The sequence below is a fragment of the Trachurus trachurus genome (genome assembly GCF_905171665.1).
Source record: "Trachurus trachurus genome assembly, chromosome: 5".
In the NCBI taxonomy this organism is placed as follows: Eukaryota; Metazoa; Chordata; class Actinopteri; order Carangiformes; family Carangidae; genus Trachurus; species Trachurus trachurus.
In genome coordinates this window covers 29,580,166-29,594,414 of record NC_139896.1, presented here as the reverse complement: position 1 = coordinate 29,594,414, position 14,249 = coordinate 29,580,166, and positions in this window count along the sequence as shown.

Genomic DNA, 14,249 nt, shown 5'->3' with positions numbered 1-14,249 from the left:
GGAAACTATTAAAAAAAAGTATGATAAAAAAAAAAAAAAAAATGGTCCAAGGAAGGAACAGTGGCCACAGGCTCAGCGGCAACAGACCAGCTACTGTTGCTCAGACTGCTGAACAAGTTCATGCTGCTGTCACAACACACAGTGCAGCGCACATTGTTGTGTATTTAGCAGCAAAAGGGACCAACACAATGTTAGGCAGGCGGTCATAATGTTATGCCGGATCGGTGTAAACTGCAACCACATCAGCATTGGTTGATGTGCCAGCACATTTTAGACAGGACACAGGTGCAGGTGTTGACAGCAACCTGAGAACGAGCCCCTCCAGACGGCTCCATGTTAAGAATCTAAACCCGTGGAGCCGCAAACAGAGAACATCTTAAAACCATACATCTCCCCGCTCTTTCTCCGTAAACATCCCGTCTCATTTTCCACCCTTGTCTGCTTGTCAACTGCACACTCAGACATCTAGCCGCTCTGGCAACACACGGAGCACCGGCAGTCCAACGACACAGGAGATTCAGGGGCAGTCACCAGCTGACATCCCACATTTATCACCCCCCGCACTCAGATTCACACTCGGGGGGCATCTGAGCGGGACACGCCGGTGGTGACTGGCTGTCACAAGTCCGACAGTGGTCAGGTCACAGGAAAGTTCAGTGATAGAGGAGAGACAGATGGACGAGACAGACAGATAACCTACTGCATTACAGATATACATTCATTACACATGATCAGTTAACAGCTCCATGTGTCAGACAGCCATCTATCTCTCTCAGTCTCACTCTGCCATTCAGGATCATTGGATCAATATCTGTCAGTCGTGAATCAAACCATTTTTTTTTTGTCCTGAAAAAGCCTCCTGAGGTCATGAGACGTGAGGAGCAAAGAGAAGCATGGGAGATTTCCAGTCTTAGCACATGAAACAATTATTGGCAGTTAACAAAATACACGAGTGAAACGAACCATCAGTTGCTAAATTATATGAAAATAAACTCCACGAAACGCTTTCAAAATGGAAGAATTATCTTTGTACAGAAAATTCACAGGCTGGAAATTATATCCAATTGTGGTTTGGGCGACTTCTAATTATTCAACGACCACTTCAAACACACCGCTCATGTCTGAAGTTTTCCAAAGCTAAATGTCAGTAGGAGACCGTGGACGAATAATAGAAAAAAAAATGTTTGATGAAAATTATTTGAAAAAGAAGAAAAGAGAAAAAAAAGCTTCTCATGGAGGTCTGCACATTTCTGATAAGTGGAGCACAGCTTAGCCTCATCACACCGTGCCTTTTCATATGCGGCCCCATTCTTATACGCTACATAAAACTGTAGGATCATAATGTAAAGGACATAATGGCCAGATAGGGTCCGAGCACCAACCTGGATCTCTCCACATCTCCAGCACATGGGATTCATTCCAAAAACACATTTAAAGCCTATATGAGAGATTACAAGTCCCCTCATCTGAAACACAACGACTCCATCAAAGCTATACAGTACATTAACTCCATTCATCTTGCCGTTATAATCTACGAAAATGAAGTGGCAATCTTGCACTCGGGAGACATATTACATCTTTGCGAGACGGGACACGCTAAAAACACATTTTCTTTGAAATAATGCCTGTGGCGTGGTGAGATAAGGAGCAAAGTATGATAACAGTCCACCTCAAAGCGCTCATAAGCTCTATTGTCAGCACAAATTTGTCTACTCAGAAGGATTCCTGTGTGTTGTGTTGCGGCTCAGCCGTTAATTGCCCCGTGCCTTCTGAAGCCAAGAAAAATGTTACAAAACAATACAAAGCGCCTTGACATTGTGTTAAACGGCTGAATTTACAAGCAGCTGGTAAATTTCGGCAATGATAGGGTACAAGTGTCTTTCAAGATCACAAGGGTCTGGTGTGTATCAACCGGTTTCCCAGCAAGGTCTCGGTAATCAGTACCAGACACAGACGCAGACAGGCAGCTAAATCATCTTTTTTTCTCTCTCTCTCTCTCTAGTGTGCATGAGGAGGAATTGTCTTTGGTTTGTTGAAGACCTTCTGTGTTGGATAAAACCCAATCTCTCCCTACTGCTCTCCCAGAATGTGAATGACATCTGGTGGTAAACTGAGCCTGGAGTCGGTCCACCTGTTGATGTGATCCCTCTGCGCTGTGGTCACTCTCCGCTCTGTTCTGCAGCCAAGGTATGCAGCCCTTTGGCCAGGCTTTGTAACACAGGTTTCTGCTGGGTCAGCCTTAAAGGGACACGAGTGACCCCCCTCTACCCCCCCGCCCCAACCCCCCCTTTCCCTCCTCCTGTTCTGCGCCTGTAAGGAGATGACGAAAGATGCGGCTCCCGGACGAGCCCGCCGCTATCGGCCTCTGAAATCTCCCCTTTCTTCTGCCGTTTCAGGTGAGGCAGAGGGGCGGTGGCACGAGGAACGGGGTGGGGGTGGGGGTTGGGGGTTATTGAGGAAGCAGGCAGCAGAAAATCCCACATACCTGCCCAGGCATCCTCGGCATGTTGTCTGAATTCCCCCCCTGATCTAGTGGTGCTGGCTTTCTCATAGAGGTGTGGCCCCACCTTGCTGCAGCTTGTCTGCAGTCATGCATGCACAGATGTGTTCCTAAAAGGATTCTTATCTATAAAGTCAAGGATTATACATATATATTAAGACTGTCTGCACTATAGAAAGAGTAGAAACAATTGCAAGTGAAACTATGTGACTGTATCATAGTTTTGTTTGACTGTGGTTCCCTTCAGCACATTCCTAAGAGGATAGTTTAACATTTTGGCAAATTCACCTATTGCCATAATCCCTCTAGTCATTAGCCTCGCGTCACCAGGCTCTTCAGAGCGGAGAAGAGCCTGGTGTCTGTTAACTCCATAAAAAAGTGTTCACCAACATAAAACTTATAAAATAGACATTAACTTGTAATACAATAAAAGCAAAAGGTTAACTTAATGGCTCGGGACTTTCTTGTAAATTATATTCCTTAAAATAAAAGCACCAAGCTAATAAAATGTGGTGAAACTTTTTAATTTGACAGAAAGGCCTGTCTCTCTCCTGGATCTGGTTGCTTACCAAAACAGCGAGTCAACAGCCCCAGACTATCTAGTCATAGGAGTAGGTTCATTACCTTTAATTATTGGTGCATGTTGTTTTGAGATCCGCAGGGCAGAGACATGAGCTGCTCAGTGAACACAATGGAGGTGAATGGTACAGGTCCCCTGTCCCTCATCAATCTCATCAAATACACAATCTCCTCCTAAAACTAGAGGGATTATGGCAATGGGGCAATTTTTTGGATTGTGCATTTGATAAGTTTGATGATGGGACAGGGGACTGGTACCGTTCACCTCCATTGTGTCTCTGCCCCGCGGATCTCAAAACAACATGCACCTTTAATTAAAGGTAATGAACCTACTCCTATGACTATAGGGATTGTGGCAATAGGCGAATTTGCCAAAATGTTGAACTATCCCTTTAAAGATAGTCCATAATATTTGAAAACACATACATTCATCTTTCTGCCCTGAGTTGGGTGAGAGGATTGATGCTTCTCTCCGGCCAGGAGGTGATTAGCTTAGCATGAAAGCACTGAAAAATACCTGCTAGCACCTCTTAAGGTGACTAATTACCTCACTGTACTGCACGTGTGTGTGTGTGTGTGTGTGTGTGTGTGTGTGTGTGTGTGTGTGTGTGTGTGTGTGTGTGTGTGTGTGTGTGTGTGTCTGCTCATGTTTCCTCGTGTAGGTCATAGCAGTGGTCACAGTGAGAAATTGGTGCTACATTCACAGCACCATGAATTTGCTTCAGGCCATCTTTGGTCGCCCATGGTCCCTAATTGGCTATCAGTGGATGTGTGTTAACCACCACAGATGTTTCCATGTTATTCTCCGTTAACTGGAAAAAAAATCTTACAGTGTAAATGGGCCTGAACATGAAGGCTGCACTGTTATCAGTCCATTTTGGATTAAGGGTCATTGTGGAGAAACCTGCGCAGTCCCTTGTAAGAACTGTTTGATGTGTGTGCACACAGGAAGCAGTTACAAGTAATCTCAAGTGCAAACTGAATGTAAGGAGAGTGTATCAGGACGGGGAGGTCATTGAGGATGAACAGCAGCGGTAAAGCCTTATCAGCTCAGCCTGTCGTAGCTTTGTGTTTGCCTCCGTTCAGCACCTCATCATCAGCCTCCCTCCATCTCTGGAGCCTGGACTATTGACTCAGTACACATGTCACTGGAACTGATTGCTGCTTACCTGCGCCTGTCAAGGAGAAATAATTGGCACCAGATTATGTCTTATCTCCCCTCTTCCGGATGCTGTCACTCAGATGCTCTTCACGCTCGTCTGCCACTGATACACTGTGTGTCTGTGTGTGTGTGTGTGTGTGTGTGTGTGTGTGTGTGTGTGTGTGTGTGTGTGTGTGTGTGTGTGTGTGTGTGTGTGTGTGTGTGTGTGTGTGTGTGTGTGTGTGTACATAGAAACAAAAGTAGAGCCCTCTGATCCTCACATCAAATCAGAGACACCTGTCTCCCAGCGCACAAATCAAGAGCAGGAGAAGATTGATTTAAGAAGTGAGTTCACTTCCTGAGTGGAAACGAGAGATTATAACAAATCTATTTCTGCTGTTTCGGATGACAGGAAAGGTTAATTAAAGCACAGGGGAGCGGAGGAGGATCTCTGCTTCAGCTGACAGTGAAGGTCATTTTTGAGCTTCTCTGGTCTGCACGCCCCAAACCTAACTCATACTGTACATGTGGTAATCAGAGGAGAAGACAGCAGGATTACATGCAGAGAGCGGAGGAACGCGACACATACATGGCCTCTGATTTGCTTTCTCAAATGTAAACTCAACTCCTCCATCTATTCTCTCACACAAAAAGGGTGAAGTAAAATACATGATTATGCTTCCTTTTCCACAAGAAACTAAGAGAAACTATATCATTCTCCATAAAAAGCCTGAAATGCATCATATGAAAACACACGCACACACCGCCATGGACAGCTGCCCTCCATAGCCCTGCAGGGCCGCAGGTGAAAGGTTAAAGGCCACGAGGGGTCTGAGGTGAAAGCTCATCCTGGCCCCTTTACACACTTCGGCATAATCAGGATTATCTCTGGGGGGGGGGGGGCCTCCTCCAAGCCGGGTCAGGAGAGAGCAGGGTGGTCATGATGATGATACTGTGTTGGGTTGGTTAAAGAGACCAAGAGAACAGGGAGGAGAGACGGATAAATACAGGAAACACCGAAAGTAAAATATGTTTAATATAATATTATTGTTGCCTGTTCACAAGTGAAAAAAGCCTTTCATAAAGTTCTTATAATATATTTTCTGCTCAGTTACACATAAAAAGTACGAGGGGACAGATTTATGCAGCATAACATTGACACAGTCGGCTCAAGCGTACTTTACAGTTCAAAGGAAGAAAAAAAACATTATTTGCCATGAAAAATGAGAAATCCATATGAACACTGAGCTGTTTTGACTACACAGCTCTGTGTTTCAGGAAATCAGCGTGCTAACCTGCCCGACTCTCTTCCTCCACCAGACTAATCTCTGGATTTTGGAGAACATGAAAAACACTGGTTGGTTCCTTGCTTTGTTTACAGAATGTTCTATCCCAAGGCGCTGTCTGAGCCTGTGGCTGCCCATTGTATGCACAAGTGTTTATGTGTGTGTGTGTGTGTGTGTGTGTGTGTGTGTGTGGGATCGGGGTCGTGCAGATGCTGCAAGCCACTGTAATGATGATGAAGCTGTGTTTGTTGTTGTAGCCGCTCGGGCCGGCGGCGGCGGTCAGCGGTGACAACACAGGTTAGAGGGATTATGGAAAGGGCTGAATAATGAGACAGAGCCGGCGTGAATGAGTGAAAAACCCTCCGCTCCCTGGCCGGACCTTCGACCTCGCGCTCAGAACAAATACTCTCCCTCTCTGTCAGCTGCGCTAACAAACACCCAGATGCACAGCGCTTTTTTCAGAGGAATCAGATTATCAGATCAAATACCGATTTCTTCTTAATCCTCCGTTCGATCGGAATCGCTGAAATTTGCATCGTTCCGGCCGACGAGCCGGTCCACTCCTCTGTGATTTGAACCAGAACTGAACAAAGCCTAATTTTAAGAGCGCCCTCTCATTCCTTGTGTATCAAGGTCATGGCCAGTGTGCTGCTAGCTGGGGGCAATAAGAGGGGGGGTAATTAGGAGGTAAATTTGGAGGGACCATTAGCAGCAAGTGTTGACTCAAGGTCTGCTGGGGACAGCGGCCACCTCTACCCCGTCTGGGTGTTCCACTCTCCAGTCCTGCCCTGGGAATCCACTCTCCTCCCTGTGGTCATTTTTCAACCCACAACAGCAAATGGTGTGTTGGAGGAGTGAGAATGGAGGGAGGAGTCCCATGGGTGGAGAAGCCTGACAGCAAACGTAAGAACTTCCATTTATCAAGGCAGGAGGGAGAGAGCCATGGAAACTCTGAGTTTACCTCTAAAAGAGCTTCACAGCAGCGAACAGAGAGGCTGAGCTGCTGCTGCAGGGGCGAAGGAAAAACACACACACACAAAAGAGGCTCTCTAATGCATATCATAACCATCAACTGGACAAAGGACAAAACACATTGATGGTGTTCTGAAATGCACAAAAATGCAGAGAACTCAGCTGCTAAGAGCAGGTGTGGAGAGAGAAGTGGGCAAGAAGCAGACAGCACATACCTGCATTTTAAAGAGGAGCTATGATTTTTAGCTTAACTATGCTACATTTTTTACCTTTATTAAACAGCTTTGGAGTAATTGTAATTGTTTAACAAATGACTTGTAACTAGTTAAAGGCAGAATGGAGGCTCTCTGCCTTCCACCTAGCGTCTCCTGGCTGAAAACCAACCTTGTAAGATCAGAGCCTCCGACCCGGTGTCCCAGCTCTTGTATCTGCGGCACCGTCACACAAACGCGCCCCGTAACCGTAATCTGTCTCGTTTATGACCGATCAGACTACACATATATACATGTGGTAACATTGTTTATAATATGTAACGTTATCCACCGCTCCATGGATTGCTTTCTCACCGACTTCACCGATGCACATGGCCGAGAGGAGGGTTAGCAACACAGAGGAAAAGCGACCAGACTTGCAGAGCTCCCCTTTAAGGAATAAATGAGTTCTATATAGCAGTGCTCTTCGTTGGTTTACATGCCTTCTCTTTGTTTTTCCTAATGGATCAACTAGCAGATGTGAAGAGATTTTCGACCACATTTATGCAACAGATGCATGAAGAGGCATGTGCTAGTAGGATGGAAAATACAGACCAAATCTGGCCTGTTGGGCTCAAATTCAAAAAAATAAATGAGGAGTGTAACGGCTTCAGGAGGGAGACACTCTCCTTTCTCTGGGTGGAAGAGGGGCATCAGCTACTTCACTCTGGTACAATGCTGATGCAGCAGTTACGGTGGAGCCAGATGTTTATGTTCAAGAGAAAAAGACGTCTATATCTCATGTTAGAATTATGACTCTGATCTGTTGGGAACGAAGGAAAACATAGTTTAACATTATTATGAAACCTCAAAATCCACAGAGGGAGCCACTCGGGATGGAGGGAAGGCTCAACAAATCATTGGACTCTGACACGAGGGATCGCTGCTCATTTTCCTGTTTCCTACTGTTTAATGACCGTGATTGTGCCTTAGATGTAACTTGTTATTTTAACCTAAATCATCATTTTTCTCTGACCAGCCTTTGTGGCAGACCCAGTCAAACCTTAACCATAGACGTGTCAGAACAGGAAACTGTTTCATTTGGTAACAGTTTGGGACAATGTCATGATGTGTAATGGTTCAATACTCCAAGAGCTTCCTTGGCCAGATAAAGTTAAGCACCAAGTGATACCCACTTATATCAAACAGACTAGAGCATTTTCTTTCTTCTTTCTGTCATTTCACTGAACCATTCATTTGGACGACTTCAAAATGTGCAGGGGGTGATGGCCAGATTCAGATAACCAAAGAGCTGCTTCCTCTAATTTACAAAATAAAACTGAATTATCGCTCGGTGAGGAGTGATGAGGAAACACTCATCTCCACATCATTCATCATTTTCCCCGTCCTGCATCAAACCTCCTCAGATTGTTTAAGCGTTTCCACACCATCCAAAACATTGGACGGATTATTTAAAGATGTTGTCAAGGCAGTTCTAGCAAAACAAAAACAAGTGCCCCGCACCCCCACCGTTCTATCTCAAATCTTCCTCTCCATGCCTGGTTAATACTATTTTGATTTTTCACCCAGCTTCCTCTGACACCTTTCCTTTTCCTTGACTTGTCTAATCCTGCCAGCATCCACCATAGCCCGCTGTCTGCATACCAGTCCATCGAGATAACGCACGCCTTTTTCCGTCAATTCCTTCAGCCCTTTCTTTAGCACCCAGCATGCCACAGGTGGGAGAAGACGGGTGCTGATGTATTTCGCTGTGACTTCACCCATTAGAAATAAATTTAACCTTAGAAGGAGACATGTCTAATGAGACTCAACGGTGATGCTTGATGCAGTGATGAAGTGTTATGTGCGCTTCAAGCACATTTCTGCCAAATTAAAATGCTCCTTCTGATGTGGCTCTATCAGCAAGTGAAGAGGATGTGACAAGATTGCACATTCAGACAAGATCGAACAACTCTGACACATCATTGCATTTTATTTCTGCTTCTCCAGCTTAAGATGTATTTATGTAAATTCAATGGATGACATTGTGTTATACCTAACACCATGTGGTGTTTTTGTCAGCTACCCTAATGACAGAGGCAGGATGACAAGCAACAATGGTCACTGGCTGAAGCTGAACTGGGAGTGTTAAGTCGTATAGGCCTCCTCAACTAGCAGGCCACCTGGTGAGATAGGGCAAATGTCTGGCTTTGTGAGATTTGGATTTTGGGCTTTTGCATTTATTTTTTAAAGCAGAACTTTAAAACATGCATTAAAACATTTGGGTGGAATTGCACTTAATGTGCTCAGCTGGAGCATTTGGATTAAACGTGCTAATGGAAAATGCGGTATCCTTCGTAAAGTGTACTGCATTGGTCGGAACATGACCTGCATCTGCATTGTTCTGGGTCGGACATGAAAGAGATGGTCAATTAAAGGTTTAGAATGTGCATATAAAACCTGACCTCGGTCCCAGATGACCAGACGGGAGCAGTTAGTCGAGCTCTGGGGTCACCAGCGTCCGTGGAGTTATCATACCACAGGCCACTAATGGGTGAGTGCCAGGATTCCATCTGCCTCTGCACTGTCGACATAATACGGCGTGCACTGCTGCTGCATCCACCCACTTGACCCCACGTCGCTGCCAGACAAAGACGGGGTCACCCCCCCGACCAGGTACGTGTCAGCACAGATCCCGGGTCGAGCCCCGTGCTCTAATGCCATCTGACAGGCAGGGGACAACCAGATAATGCTCAACAATCGGGCGGCTGGTTGCTGAGCAGCGTGGCGTGAACCTCAGATGGGGTGTTGGAGTAAGAGCCTGCGGTGAGGACCTGCTCATCTGTCTGACAGCCTTTGTGCTCCATTAACAGCCAGTAGAGGCCTCGCCACAAAGACTCAGACAGGCATGCATAACCATAAGACCTCAAGTTCATTGCAAATCAACTGCAATAACCTTCTATAGAACATCGCACAAACCTTTCTTCCCCTCTGAAGTATCCTGTACTGTTGGATTCTTGATTTTTGAGGTGCATGTTTTGTTTCTTGCCTCTACATAAGTATGGCAGTGGGGATTTGTTGGTCAGTCAGTCAATGAATTGCAATTAAAGGGATATTTCAACATTTTGGCAATTCGCCTATTGCCATAATCCCTATAGTTTTAAGAGTAGGTTCATTACCTTTAACTGTCGGTGCAAGCTGTTTTTAGATCAGCGGAGCAGAGACGCAAGCTGCTCAGCTAACGCAACCATGTTTCCCTCATCAACTAAACAACAATCCAACAACTCCAAAACACTTTCGTGGACAAGTTGGGACCTGCACATTCACCATACTATGAAATAATAACGTATAATTATGTAACATTACGACACATGACGCAAATACTCATAACTACTTACTTTTTGAAATCACTCCGCCCAGCAGCCGTGTCTGGGATGTAGTTCCGGCTACATTTGCCTCGAAAACAACTCTGTCTTGTAATGTTCCATTATTATTTCATAGCGTGGTGAATGCGCAGGTCACAACTTGTCCACCAGAGCGTTTTGGAGTTGTTGGATTGTGCATTTGATGAGTTTGATGAAGGAAAGGTGAAAGTACTGCGTGCCATGCAGAGCTCATGTTTCTGCCCCGCCGATCTAAAAACAGCTTGCACAGACAATTAAAGGTAGGCCTAATGAACTTTATTATGACAATATGGAATTAGTCAAAATGTTGAAAAATGTTTTTCTCTAGAACCAAATTACCTACCATTAGTTTTTTACAAACTCATTTTTTATGAGTTGAAGATGCTGATAACTACAGTGAACATCAATTCTACCAAACACCAGTATGTAGCATTAGCATGGTGATATTTTGTACGGCTGCACAGAGCCTTCCTGTTAGTCTTATTCTCAATAAATAACGACTGCATGGCTAAACCTGCTTGATGTGTACCATCTTTGACAGGAGTCATCCAACAGATAAATAAACATTCGGTCCAGTACCCGACACTGCATGTCATGCTTAATTAACACTTAAGAGTGTAGAAGGTCAAGATTTTTCAAAACACTCACCCTCAAGTTCTTTGCGAGGAGATCAAACATAACATTCCATTAGTGGCCAACTGTGGCGGGTGAACCAGCAGATCAATATGGCATTGACCTCAGCAGATGATTCTGAGGAGTAATTACACTCAGAGCACAAACTCTGTCTGGTCTGTCTTTTAAGCTCCGCAACCCTAAGAAAAACAAATTAACCTAGCAATATACCTGAACCGTTCTTTGAGTATATTCTGCTCTCAAACTAAAACACACAGATATTCCCTGACAAGTTATTACAGGTAACTCCTGAGCTGTTATTACTTGGGAGCAGCCCAGGAACAATATTATGTTTTCTTCTTATGGGCTGGGTGAGAGCAGTTTGAGCCCCACAAATGTGAGATGTTGTTTGTTAGTGTTTCCATTATTGGGTTTGGGCCCAGCATTATATCAAATATCCCGTATCACTGATTTCTTCCCATGACGGACCGATTCTACACGCCAGCTTGCTCTCTCTCTTTGGGGACTGGATGATGGTCACGTGTGCAGGAATCGACACCAGCTTTAAACAAGCTGAACATCTCACTGAATATTTCCATCATGACTATCATTTCTTTGTCTCCATTTGAACAATAACTTTTTGTTTGCTGTTGTGTCTATTGCTCACACATGTTTGAACAAAACAGCCAATAAAACACAGCAGAGACGTTTTGACAAGAGCTGTGGGAAGATAAGAAACTAGAGGAAGACCAACTGGTGAGACTGAGCTGAGTGTCTGCTGTGACTCACAGAGCATCCATGTTAACATGTCCATTTGTCTGAGATGAGTGGAGAAAACAAAGTAGGGGGGGATGATGACCGTCAGTCAAGGGTATTCATCTTTTCTTTTTAGGAATGGAGTGGCTGTATGATGGATATGATGGTAGTGGGAATGGTGGGAGTGAAAGCAAAAAGGGAGAAGGGCTAAAGTGGGGGGGAAGGGCTGGCAGAAAGGAATGCAGACAGTGGGAATGTTAAATGAAAATTGTTATGGAAATTGCGCAGCCATGGGAACATATTTAACCTGCAGTGAGTAAATTAAAAAAAATCTTTGTTGCAACGATGCACCAAACTTTTATCTGTTGGAAGAGGCTCGGATATTTCGTAACTTCACCGTCGCCACCTCCTGTTTCGTTTCTATGCCAAAGGGTCTCAGTGAAGACGATCATTTGACAGGGTGATAGCTGAAGCTTATCAGAGGTGCGAAGGAAGACGTACGTCACCCACCTCCAGGCAGGTGGCATGTTCAAGTGTAATCTCATCAGGCAGCAGTCGGCTTAGACCACCTCAATGCCACCAGCTCCTATGTTTGTTCATGTGTCATTAGGTACGTGACCAGAGGAATGTTACATGCAACATGAACGGGTCTGCTTTACTTAAAAACGAGGGGGCTTCACAGACAATAATTACAGGCTAAAAAAAAAAAAAAAAAAAAAAGACAATTTACATTCCACTAAGTTAAACATGTGCTTTGAAAGCCCCAAAAAATGTCATTCAAGATGAAACATGTTGGCAGCCATTGCATCTTTAATGGATAATGTGAATTGTCTGCTGAAGGCGGGCCCCTCTCTCTCTCATCCCAGCCTGCAATTAAAGCAAAGCTACCCAAGGTCAGTGTGAGTGACAGGCTGACAGACCTATAGATTACTGTCTGTCTGTGTAATCCACTGCTTTTTTTTTTTTTTTTTTTTTTTACTACCCCCTCGCTGACTGACATGCTCACCCCTCCCCTGTTTAAAACACCAGTGCCTGTTGACTTGGCCGCTTTCATGTTTGACGGACAGATGGGACATCCTACCCCGTGACCCCCGTGGCATTTTTCGCACCCGTGACAAAAAAAGGTCAGTATGCAGAGAGTGGGTGTTTTAAGGGGGCAGGGGTGGAGGTGGAGTTTGAATGGCTCCGGTTTGGTGATGAATTCATGTTATTATAAGGAGAAGTTTCCCAAATGACGTGTTTCCCGATGAGTGGTGAGTTTTAGTAAAACCTAAGAAATTGGTTCGGAGCCAGTTGGATTAAAACATATGAAAAAATAAATAAATAAATAATAATAATCAGGGTCATTTGTTCCATGACCTCTGGCACCCTTTGTATACTCAGTTGTAAATGTATTTAAAAACTCTGTAACTGTTATATTTAGTACTCTCCCTTACTTTATTTATTTATTCATTTTTATTTTACTTTTTTTATTATTTATTTTGTTTGTGTATTTGTACGTGTATATGTGCGGACAATGGAGTGGGGCGGGACCTGGTCACCCGATATTGAAGGCGTTTATGGGGCTAAATGTAATAATAATAAAAAGAACTCAAACAACAATAATTTCGACAGCATGACAAAAAAAACGCCCTGTCTGCCCTAAACAAACCACAACAAGACCTCTTGGTCACATAAACCCGTCATTGTCGGCACAACACAGCAATTACTGCCCACCAGGCATGAAATGGGCAAACACCATTGCCCCCTGTTCGGATTACAGGCTTTATCAATTACATGCACCGAGTGGAACAAAACTCTATGCACTCAAATACAAACAGTGAATCAAAAAAAAAAAAAAAAAAAACATGGCTGTGATGTTGCTGGCCTGTTATTGTTGGCAGTTCTGCTCAGTGGGATTTAGTGCTGCACACAAGCACAAGTAGATAAGAAATGTTGAAATGTTCCGTTCCAACAGTTAAACAGCCATGAGGCAACGCAGTCAGAAACCATAGCCGTTCACCATCTCATAACCCGCTTATTAATATGTGCAGTGGGATTTAGCACTTCATAGCTATTTGGCTTTAGGCTGGCACCTGCACTCAAACACGTCTGCACGTCTGTCCAGGTGGGAGATGCTGTGACAGGTCCGACAAAAGACAGAATTAGCGGGAAGTAGCTGTTTTGATTTGAGAATGAAAGACAGATAGCGAGATAAACTGTGAAGTGAAAGAGAAAAAATTTGAGAGAGGAAGGCGAGAGTCTTATCAGCTGCGAGGAAAGGCAACATGCGTGACAGTGGAAAAATCTCGGTCACAGCTCCTCCATCCGTCCTCTCACGACGGTGTTGACGGAGGCCGGTGATTGCACACACACACACACACACACGGAGGCTGAAGGCCGTCTGATCTCACACCGTCATACCTTTGCATAAATCAGCGCTCAGCCGTCCGCTCTGCGCTGATAAGACAACCACAGGCTGAGCTAAACACCAGGAACGGAGAGACTTTTCCTCTTTTATCAGCGGCCTCTCTCTCTCTCTCACACTCCCATCTCCTCTCTTCGTTATCTGTTTTTCATTCATCAGATCTGAACAGCAGACACGTTTTTTTTTTTTTTTTCTTCTTCTCCTTTCTGCTTGGGGCTTGTTTGTTTGCAGCTTGCCATATTTTCTCTTGTAGCTTTTCCAGCAGTCTGGTTGTGATCATCTGACGAACTCTGCTAAATCATTTGCAACATTCGCACAAGAAAGAGTTGGGAGTTGCTGAGAAATGATCTTTTGATCGTCTCGCAATCGCGTAATAGAAAAAAAAAATTGAAAGCGACAAG